The following is an 11,144-nucleotide window of genomic DNA, read 5'->3' as shown; positions in this document are numbered from 1 at the left end:
CAAACGAACCTGAAACAAGAGGCACACTTGTGTCCTCAACTGAAGGAGAGTTAACATGAGTAATAAATGGGGAAGATTTAGGAACGCTCTGTTGGTACTCTATACCACTCCTAAGGGCATAAACAACATTACATTGGTTAGAGGGCCCTTGTTGGGTCTGACCTTGTACCATATTCAGTGGTGCATTAGTTGATGTTTGTGAACTAACAAGCTGATAATGCCTGGGGTTAGGCTCTGGTTGACTGGGTAAAGTTCATTTCTCCCTCTCACGCATAATTGAGACAAATTGAGTGAGTTCTCTCGTAAGATTTTGATGGCTTGTCATGAGGAGGGCTATATTTTTTTCTAAGTCACTTATTCTACTTGCCTCCTCCAATGTTGGTAAACCCAGGGGGTTGCTGATAAGATGATAGGAGAGGGGCACTAGAAAACTAGCCTGAGGTCCTATATTTGACATAGGGAAAGTATTTTGAGAAAAATATTGTTGTGCAAAGGGAGGCCTTTGGAGTCCAGGTTGACCTTGATTATGGAAATCGGAAGGCCCTACTTGGTTGCCCTGATTCCAAGAGAAATTTGGGTGATTTCTCCATCCTGGATTGTAGGTATTACTATATGGATTATTCTGGTATAAGGCATTAACACTATCATTAGAAGTGCCCCCAGAGGTGTTGGGGCATTCTTCTAGGAGATGTCCAGGGGACTGGCACCAAGCACAAATCTTAACCAAATTGACTGATGATGGCTTTCTAGGAACAATAGCCTCAATTCTCTTGATTAAGCTATCCAAATGGGCTTCTTTTGCCACTATCCCATCCACAAAATATATTTTTCCTCCTATGGTTCTTTCACTCTTTTGGGTTGATTCCCACTCACGGGTTTTGTCAGCTAAGTCAAGTAAGAATTCTCATGCCTTTCCTTCATCTGTAAAGGATGTGAATCCCTCAGATCATATAGACTCTATCATTTGTTTAGTTAGGTAATCAATACCTTCATAAATTATTTGACATAAATGCCATAAGTCTAGGCCATGGTGAGGGCATTCTTGGAGTAGATCCTTGAATCTCTCCATAAGTTTGGAAAATGACTCACTAGACTTTTATCTAAACTGAAGGATATCACTTCTAAGCTTATTGGTCTTGTGAGTTAGGAAAAACTTCTTAAGGAAGACAACTGTGAACTGTTCCCATGAGGTTATGGAATTTGTGGGTAACCCATACAACCACTTCTTAGCTTAGTCTTTCAATGCAAAAGTGATAAACCTAAGCTTAACAGCATCATCAGAAAGCTGTTGGATCTTAATTAGAACACATACCTCTTCAAATTCCATTAGAAATAGGTATGCATCCTCAGAGGTCAACCCATGGAAGTAGGGCAACATAGTGATGTATTGAGATTTGAGTTCAAAATTATTGCCCTGGGCTTGTGGTAGAACTATGCAGGAAGGTTGGGTTGTTCTAGCAGGGTAGAACCTATCTTTTAGAGATTTCGGTGAAGAGTTTTGCTGTTGGTCACCCATATTGAAGGGTTTTAAAGAGATCAAACGTATAGAGTCACTACTTGTTGGATCTCTTCTTTCTAACCAATTCTTAGTATTATGTACCCACCTAACACTCATGCAATAGAAAACTACCCACAACTAGAGTAAGACAAGCACAAAAGAATGGATAGCAAAACTTTTTTTTTATGATTTTTTTTATTTTTATGATTTTTTTTATTTTTTTGATTTTTTTTGGATTTTTGGGAGCTTACCGGCAGGGATCCGGGGTTGCTCAGGTCAATTCCTGAGGTACTGCTACAGGGCGAAACCTGTCTTTATCATACTGTGAGGCATAGTGACCTCCACCGATACAACTATTATTGCAAATTGTTCTTCTCAGGAATTCAATAAAAGAAAAGGAAAAACAAAACAAAGCAAACAAAGCACTCCGATTTACCAAAAGAAAGCGAAAAATAACATGGAACTGTCTCACCGGCAACGGCGCCCAAAACTTATTTGAGATTTTAAATGTAACCGCAAGCGTACGGATCAGTGTAGCTACTAGTCAAACGCAGAGAGAGCATGTCACACCCCATTCACACAGAACCGGGCCAGTCAACGAGTTAACACCGGTTAACCCAAACCTGCCAGGATCATCTGATGCAGTATTCCACCACAGCATACACACAACTAAGAAAGTGCTCATCAGTTCAGCGGAAGACTTGGTTTACCTGTGAATATTCCTATAATACTTGATACCCAATTTGTAATACAATAGTTAAGTAAATTTGGGCCCGCAGGTATGATATTTACACAAAAAGAATACAATTTACATATCAAGTACTCAAAAGGAATCATCAAAAATTAGAGTGTACAGCTCAGCTCGGTATCAAAGCTTAGAGCTCAGCTTGGTATTAGAGGTTGAGCCCAGCTCGGCATCAAAAGTGGAGCTCAGCTCAGTATCAGAACTACGGTTCCGCAGCATAACTCTCGCACGAGCAATCAATGTCGTGCTCTAACTCCTCAGGGACCCACCAGTCCTCTTCAGGGGACTCGACTGTGGGACCCGACCTGTGCTCTTCAGATGGATGACCTGCAAAATCATCTAAAAGAGGTGCACACGTGGGATGAGCTCACTAGCTCAGTAAGTGGAAAGGAGGACCACACAGCAGTCCACACAGCAATCACAACCATATGCACTATATGCTATGCAATACAATTTTAATCACATCCACCTAAGTAACATTACTAAGTCTTTGGTTTAGTGCTACTACAACCACAGTGCGCGTATACTCCGAGTACGAGCCGCGAACTCCATCCCGTGATACGCCCATAGGGCTGTCAGAGAAGGCCCACCGTGAGTACTCAGAAAAGTAAAACATGCCGACCACTGGCTCTCAACATAAAATAAATGATAAAAATTAAAGGTGCTGACTCCAACAATTTAAAAGCAGTACGATTGGCCCTCTTAAATATACCACCGGGGTTGCCGACTATCCTAATGACCAGCTGGGCGTAATGTCTAACCGCCACAGTGACCAGACAATCGCGACCACTGCTTCCCCCCAAATGGTAACCCAACACCTTAACCCCTGTTGGGAAGGGTCGAGCACGGGAAGATGATAATCCTAAACCGCATGCTCCTATATGACAATAGTACGATCGCATAGTGCCACCGAGTCCCATACCACGGGCCACCAATGCACTCGTTTCCAAGCCGACTACGGCATCTAGTCTATTAATGCATCATGCACAATGATGTCAACTTTCATCATATAAGTATGTCATCACTTGGCATTTAGAAAATAAACACAACACCCATGGCATAAAATGTGAGGATGACTAATCTACATAGCATTTGTATGATGACATGGCTAGTCTAGATACAAATTAAATGAGTGCCAAACAATGCCTTGAAACAAGGCCAAACGTCCTCTCCCCACTTACCTGTAGTGTACAAGGACTCACGCTCGGTACGGGTGAGATCCGGTGCGAGAAGCGTATGCTTTGGTGAACCTAACATAAGTGAATGGGGTTAGCATTTCACCATTTTGGGATCAAAATTAACAAGATCCAATGACAAAATCATGTTCAGAATCCTAAACGAAGGTCACACGTCCATTTTGGGTCTAATCGGAAGTAAAAATCACGTTCGAAGCCTCTCGGGTGGGTCGGACAGCCCACCTGTCTGACCCACCAGTCAGACCCACCGATCGACCCACTGGTATGGCCCTTCGGTTGGGCCTGAGGGTCCTACTAAGACCGACGAGCAGGGTGGTCCGTCGGTCGGCCCGCCGGTTGGGCCCACCGGTTGGGTCCGAGGGTCCTGCCCTCTCAGGCGGGTGCCCACAGGCGGGCCAAATGGCCCACCGGTCTTGGTGGGAAAGGCCATTTTCACCTAAAACCTTCGCCAACCTTTGGGGAATCAAATGGGGCTCTTCCAAACCTATTCTCCACACATTCAAGGTCTCATAAGGTGGTTCTAACCTGGATCTAGGTTAGATTTAAGGAATGGAAAGCCATCTTACCTTCTTTGCTCAAGAACTCCTTCAAAACCCCAAAATCACATCAAATCAATAATGCTTCTCCAACTTTGTAAACACTTCTTCAAATCCTTCAAAATCAACACATAGATCATCTATTAAACCTTAGATTCATCATCTCAAAGGGGATTTGCAAGACCTCAAGAAACCCTACCCAAATCAAGGGTTTTTACTTGGGTATGGTGAAAGTTTAAGGAACCTAGCCTTTGCTCCCCTCTAAACGTAGCTCTAGTGATGGGGATCACTCTTCCGGCATCGGAATGGGAAGATTAGGCCTCGGCGCCACTGAAATCCATCTCTTCTTCCTCTTCCTTCTCTTCTCCTCTTCTTTCCCTTCTTTTCTCTCTCCTCTTTACTCTTCTCACCAACGTCCGAGTGTCATAAATGAGAAAAGAAAAAGGAAAATTCGAATGCTATTTATACTTCCTAACATAACTAAGCAATCACATGGGTGGGTCACTCAGGTGGGTGGATGTGCCCACCTGTCCGCCCACCTGAGGGCCAAAACTTGGCCAACAAGTGGGATTTTGACAGAATTCGGCCCTCGGCATGAATCTCACTCTTGACATAAGATGTAATATACGTATACACCTTAAGATACGGCTATATACCTGCTTTATCCGTATATGACCTTATGATATGTGCATGTACACGGCTTGGGTACCCCCGTCTCCTCTGGCACTGGCTCGGACTTGTCAGGCCAGCCGGTGTTTAAGGTCATCCTTGCCATCATAGTCCATAAGGAACCCGCGTTAACCCTCTTCGGTTCGGGTCTTGCATGGTTAAACCGAGTCAACCCTCTAATCAGACCGGGTTTAAGAAGTAGGGTAGTACATTTCCCCCCCCCCTTTCTGAAAATTTCGTCCTCGAAATTACGTACCTGGTTGATCAAAAAGATGAGGGTACTTGGCTTGCATTTCATCCTCTACCTCCTAAGATGCTTCTTCAAGTGAATGACCAGCCCATCGCACCTTTACATAGGAAATGGAGCGGTTGCGAAGGGTTTTCACCTTCCGGTCCAAAATTTCGGCTGGCTGTTCTGTATAGGTCATGTCAGCTCCTAGATATTCTAGTTCCACGGATAATACATGAGATGGATCATGAACGTATCGCTTCAGCATGGATACATGAAATACGTTATGAACCTCCCCGAGTGAAGGTGGCAGAGCAAGCATGTAGGCTACTGAGCCAACCCGTGCTAAGATCTCAAATGGGCCAATGTATCTTGGGCTCAACTTCCCCTTTCTGTGAAACCTTTGCAACCCTTTAGTAGGAGAGATCTTGAGAAATACCTTTTCTCTTGGCTGAAATTCAATGTCTTTTCTGCGGGTGTCTGCATAGCTCTTTTGACGGGACTGAGCTGCTTTAATCCATTCTCGAATAACATCGACCTTGTCACAAGTCATCTGTATTATTTCAGGTCCTAACATTCGCCGTTCACCTACCTCATCCCAATACAAAGGAGTTTTGCACTTCCTGCCATATAATGCCTCATACGGAGCCATCCCAATTGTAGCTTGGTAACTGTTGTTATAGGCAAACTCCATAAGGGGTATATATTCTTCCCAACTGCCACTCATCTCCATTGTACATGCCCTGAGCATGTCCTCTAATATCTGTATGGTTCGCTCCGACTGACCGTCATTCTGTGGGTGGAAAGCAATACTCAAATTCAACTGTGATCCCAAGGCACGCTGAAAGCTTTTCCAAAATCTGGAAGTGAACCTTGGGTCCCTATCTGATACAATGCTCACCGGCACTCCATGTAAGCACACTATGTTGTCCATGTAAAGTTGTGCTAGTTTGGCCATAGAGAACTTGGTCTTGATGGGAATGAAATGAGCAGTCTTAGTAAGCCGATCAATGATCACCTATATTGCGTCCATCCCCTTAGGTGTACATGGTAGTCCGGTGACGAAGTCCATTGTAAACCTATCCCACTTCCATTCTGGTATAAGGAGTGGCTAAAGAGTACATAAGGTTGATGCCTCGCAGCTTTTATTTTTTAGCATGTAAGACAAGTCACCACATACAGAGCTATTGTGACTTTCATGCTTGGCCACCAGTAATTTTGTTTGAGGTCTTTGTACATCTTTGTACTCCCTGGGTAGAGTGAGTACTCGGAGCTATGTGCTTCTCGCACTATCTTGTCTTGTATATCCAAATCATCAGGTACACACAATCTGCCTCGAAACATCAATGCCCCATCACTGGCTAAAACAAAATCTTGGTCGTTCATTGTTTGATCTTGAACCTTAACTCTGATCCGCTGCAATTCAGGATCCAAAGGTTGTTTCATTATTACCTCTTGCCTAATAATCGGATGCACCTGTAGAGCCGTCAAGGATACAGTCAACCATTTAAGGTTTTCTGGTTGACGTTCAAACTCTAAGGTTGCTCCTTCATATAAGAGAGTTTCATCCATTAGCATCGCCTCTTTGTACAAGCGATGGGCTAACTACTAAGTACGAGAGAGACACAGTCTGTTCCTTCCGACTCAATGCATCTGCCACTACATTCGCCTTGCCGGGATGATATTGAATGTCATAGTCATAATCCTTCATGAGCTCAAGCCATCTCCTCTGCCTCATGTTCAAATCCTTCTGGGTGAAAAAGTACTTAAGGCTTTTGTGATCACTGTATATCTCACACTTCTCCCCATACAAGTAATGTCACCAAATCTTAAGGGCAAAAATGACTGCGGCTAGTTCCAAGTCATGAGTGGGGTAGTTCTTTTCATACTCCTTTAGTTGTCGGGAAGCATATGCTATCACCTTTCCGCGTTGCATGAGAACACAACCCAACCCAACTTTGGAAGCATCAGTGTAGACTGTCATTCCACCTGTGCCTTCAGGGATGGTCAACACAGGGGCCGACACCAACCTCTTCTTCAATTCCTGGAAGCTCTTCTCACATTCCGCTACCCAGTCGAATTTCACACCCTTTTTGGTTAATTTAGTCATTGGCACTGAGATTCGGGAAAAATTCTCAATGAAGCGTCGGTAGTATCTAGCCAAACCCAAGAAGCTTCTAATTTCGGTGACATTCTTAAGGCTTTCCCATTCTACTACTTCTTTCACCTTATCAGGATCCACCTCGATTCTGGCCTTAGACACTACGTGCCCCAGGAATCCAACTTGCTCAAGCCAAAATTCACATTTGCTGTATTTGGCAAACAATTGTTGTTCTCTCAACCTTTGTAACACCATTCTCAAATGTTGAGTGTGCTCCTCTTCTGTCTTGGAGTAGATTAAGATGTCATCAATCAAAATAATTACCCATTTATTGAGGACATCGCGAAATGCTCGATTCATTATATCCATGAATGATGCCGATGCATTGGTTAACCCAAAAGATAACACTAGGAACTTATAGTGACCATACCGAGTCCTGAATGCTGTCTTGGGTATGTCACCGCTCTTTATCTTGAGCTGATAATAGCCTGATCGAAGGTCTATCTTTGAAAATACCTAGGCACCCTGCAACTGGTCAAATAAATCATCAATGTGTGGCAATGGATACCGGTTCTTAATGGTTAGCTTATTCAATTCCCGGTAATCAATGCACATACGCAAGCTGCCATCTTTCTTCTTGACAAACAATACTGGGGCACCCCAAGGTGAAACACTTGGGCGAATAAACCCCTTTTCCAATAAATCCTGCAACTGCATCTGCAACTTCTTCAATTCAGCTGGTGCCATCCTGTACGGAGCCTTAGATACTGGAGCTGCTCCAGGAGTCAAATCTATGGCAAACTCCAACTCTCTATTAGGTGGTAAATGCATCAGATCATCTGGGAAGACGTCGGGAAACTCTTTAACCATCTTTACCTCTTCTAGAGGTGTAATCCTTGCATCAACATCAAGTACTGATGCTAAGTAGCCCTGACATCCATTCTCCAACAACTTTACCGCTTGAAGAGCAGAGACAAGGACCTTTCTCACCCGTTTCATTTTATCTGCTTGGTATACCAATTCTTTCCCTTCGTCATCTGTCACCCTAATCAGCTTTTCAGCACACATCACATTAGCTCAATGAGCCGACAACCAATCCATGCCCAGTATAACATCAAAATTCTACATATTGAACTTAATGAGTTGTGCATCAAAGTTCTTCCCACTAATTTCCACTGGGCATGACCCATACACCTCCTTCAACTGTGTAACTTTACCATTAGGCATACTAACAATCATCCCATGCTCTAGGGTCCTGGGTGACATACCAAGTTTCTCAGCGAATCTCTTAGATACGAATGAATGTGTAGCTCCTGAATCGAATAAAACATAGGCCGGTATGCCCGATATAGATAGGACACCTAGTGTAACAATGCATATAATTTCAGCAGGTCATCAATATTTAACATAAGGAAATTCTTAAATTTAAAATGTACATGCTACCACTTCTGTGCTGGCCTCAGCTTCCTCAGCTGATAGGGCATACATCCTTCCCTGCGGTTGACTTCCCCGAGTTAAGGGAGGTCAGTACGCCGAGGGCTGACTGGAAGGCAAGGCTAGTCTGACCCGATAGTCTTTTGTATAGTGCCCATAGGAATGGCAGTTAAAGCAACGGATCTGAGATGTCGAAACTGGGGCGGGGCCCCTCTGCACTTGACCCGTTGAAGATGGAGGTCGGGGCGACCTTGGAACTGTAGGTGCCGCACTAGTGTTCGGGGCGAAAAGATGTAGAGCCCGAACCACCAGCTGGTCTAGGAGGGTAGCCAGATGGCCTATAGGGTTGCCTATATGTAGGCCCCGAACTGTATGACCCACGGTATGCCTTGGAGGAGTTACCCATATCCGAAAATGGATTTGTCCTCTTCCACAGTCCAGGGGTGAGGAACTGTTCCCCCTTCTGCTTATCCTCCATGGTCTTGGCCTTCTGCACAATCTAGCCATAGTCGGTCAAATCTAGGACATCAAGTACAGACCCAATGGATGCCTTTAGGCCCTTTAGAAACCTCGCAGCCTTCTCTTCAGTTGTCCTCATATGCCTAGGGGCAAAATGGAACAAGCTCTCAAACTGTTGTTGGTACTCAAGGATAGTCTTACCTCCTTGAGTTAATGCCATAAATTCAGTCTCCTTGTGGTCTCTGAAGCTGCGTGGGTAATGATTGTCCAAGAACAACTCCTTGAACTGTTCCCAGGTGGGTTCCGGATGGGCGGCCAATAATATGGGCTTAGAGGCTTGCCACCAAGAGTTGGCCTCCTTCTTGAGTTACAACCCCGCACAAATGAGTTTCTGTGTATCTGTGCACTCAATCACCTCAAATATTTTCTCTAGCTCCTGGATCCACTGGTCCGGCTCCAGAGGATCACTCCCCACCTCCACCTTAGAGAATACAGGTGGCAAGTTCCTCTTGAATGACTCCACTACCTTTGACGTATTATTCGTCGACGGGTAATTAGGAGCATAAGCCGGATAATAAGAGTATGGAGGGGGCACCCCATACAGAGGAATACTAAATGGCAGAATTGGAGGTGTACCTCCCACTTGTGGCCCCGTACCAGACCCTACAGGTGGGTCCTGTTGAGTAAGTATCCGGGGAGGTTGACCTGATTGAGAAAGGTCCAATTGTTGCTGAATAGTAGTCATAAATGCTTATTGTTGCTGAAGCATTTGTTGCTGGAAAGCCTGTTGTGACTGCTGAATTATGGTAGCAACATCCCCCGGAGTAATAACCGGTGGAGGGTTTGGAAGTGTAGTCATAGGTGGGTCCTCTTGTGCCCCACCGTGACCAAAGGTCTCTGGAGCTTGTGGAAGTGAGGTTTGCCCCACAGAGCGGGACCTCTTAGGATTCGATGGTCGACCAACCAGGCGAGGACCACGTGGGGTACCTCGTGCGTTGCTATCGGATCTAGTACATACCATCGTGTCCCTGTACCTGGAACATATCATACATCACATTGGTTAAACACCATAGAATTGATATCGGCACATAATTCTATGCCAACACGTAGGGTATTATAGTGTATGATAGTTTGCAACTAACCGTAACTTGATTCCAAAAATACAGGGTTAGTGCTTCAATGAGTATGTCAATGGTCCCACTTAACCATAATGTATTATTATAAGAATAATAACAATAATCGTAATAATAATAATAATAATAATGATAATAAAAATCCTATTTTTTTTCAAGTTTTCTCTCAATCGGTGGGTGACACCGACGGGCAGGTTGGCCCGTCGGTCCAAATCTTCAACCGGCGGGCTGACAGCGGGCAGGGTGGCCCGCTGGTCCTACCCGAGCGGGATTTTTGAACAAGGCCTTTTAAGCCCTGTTCTTCCTTATTTCCCTCATTTCCTCTCTCTCTCTCTCTCTCTCTCTCTCTCTCTCTCTCTCTCTCTCTCTCTCTCTCTTCCTCGGGCGATCTTGGAGAGCTTCTTGACGCTTCCACTCGCGATCTCACTCTGCGATCTGGCGCTTTTGAGAAGATTCAACCCCTCTACTTACAAGTAAGTTTCTTCTTCATTTCCTTCTTAGAACTTTGCATTTTGGGGGTAGAACTCATAATTAATCTTCATTCTCACTTTCTTTCCATGATTCTTTCCATAGAACAGTGATTTCATGTAAATGTGATGTTCCTCTTGTGATTTATTTCTAGTTTTTTAGGATTTACTTCTCCATTTTGAGAAAAAACCCCAACCGCCCTAGTTTTCTCAAATTTGGGGGTTTCTTCAATTCTTTCTCTTTTTCCCCAAATAAATGACTCAAATGCAATGCATTTTGTTTGATTTGTACTTACCGTGCTGTAGAGATGGTAGAAAGTCCCTTATGTTTGAAATCCCATTTCTTCCCATGAAAATCCATCTTTTGTGTTGGGTTTTCTTTAATTTTTCTTTACATCCTTTGGCATTTGTGGACCTCAATAGCATAATAGTAGATGTTTTTGCATATTCTAAATTGTAGAATGACGGCATTTCATCCATGAGCATGTAAGCTTCATGCTTCACTCAATTGTGAGTCTTTTCATTTTTTTTCTTCCTTAGATTGAACTTGCACAATAAGAATTGGGGTTTTTCTTTTCCATCATTCTCTACTTGCCATGCTTTGCTTGGCCCTTTCTGTCACATTGTTCTTTACCATAATCTCTATCTTGTCACTAGCCAGGCATTTCATTCATAGA

General features: G+C 44.0%; 1 non-coding gene across 1 annotated transcript; it reads left to right on the top strand.

Annotated features, from left to right (window-relative positions):
- The first annotated feature begins 1,022 nt into the window (after nucleotides 1-1,022).
- On the top strand, nucleotides 1,023-1,129 carry LOC122070236. Its single transcript, XR_006137705.1, has one exon. It is a non-coding gene; the product is annotated as a small nucleolar RNA R71 (small nucleolar RNA).
- The last annotated feature ends 10,015 nt before the right edge of the window (nucleotides 1,130-11,144 follow it).

This window comes from Macadamia integrifolia, unplaced genomic scaffold, assembly GCF_013358625.1.
Source record: "Macadamia integrifolia cultivar HAES 741 unplaced genomic scaffold, SCU_Mint_v3 scaffold86, whole genome shotgun sequence".
Lineage (NCBI taxonomy): Eukaryota > Viridiplantae > Streptophyta > Magnoliopsida > Proteales > Proteaceae > Macadamia > Macadamia integrifolia.
Note: the sequence above shows the minus strand (reverse complement) of the source record. Positions and strands in the feature narration are given on the sequence as shown.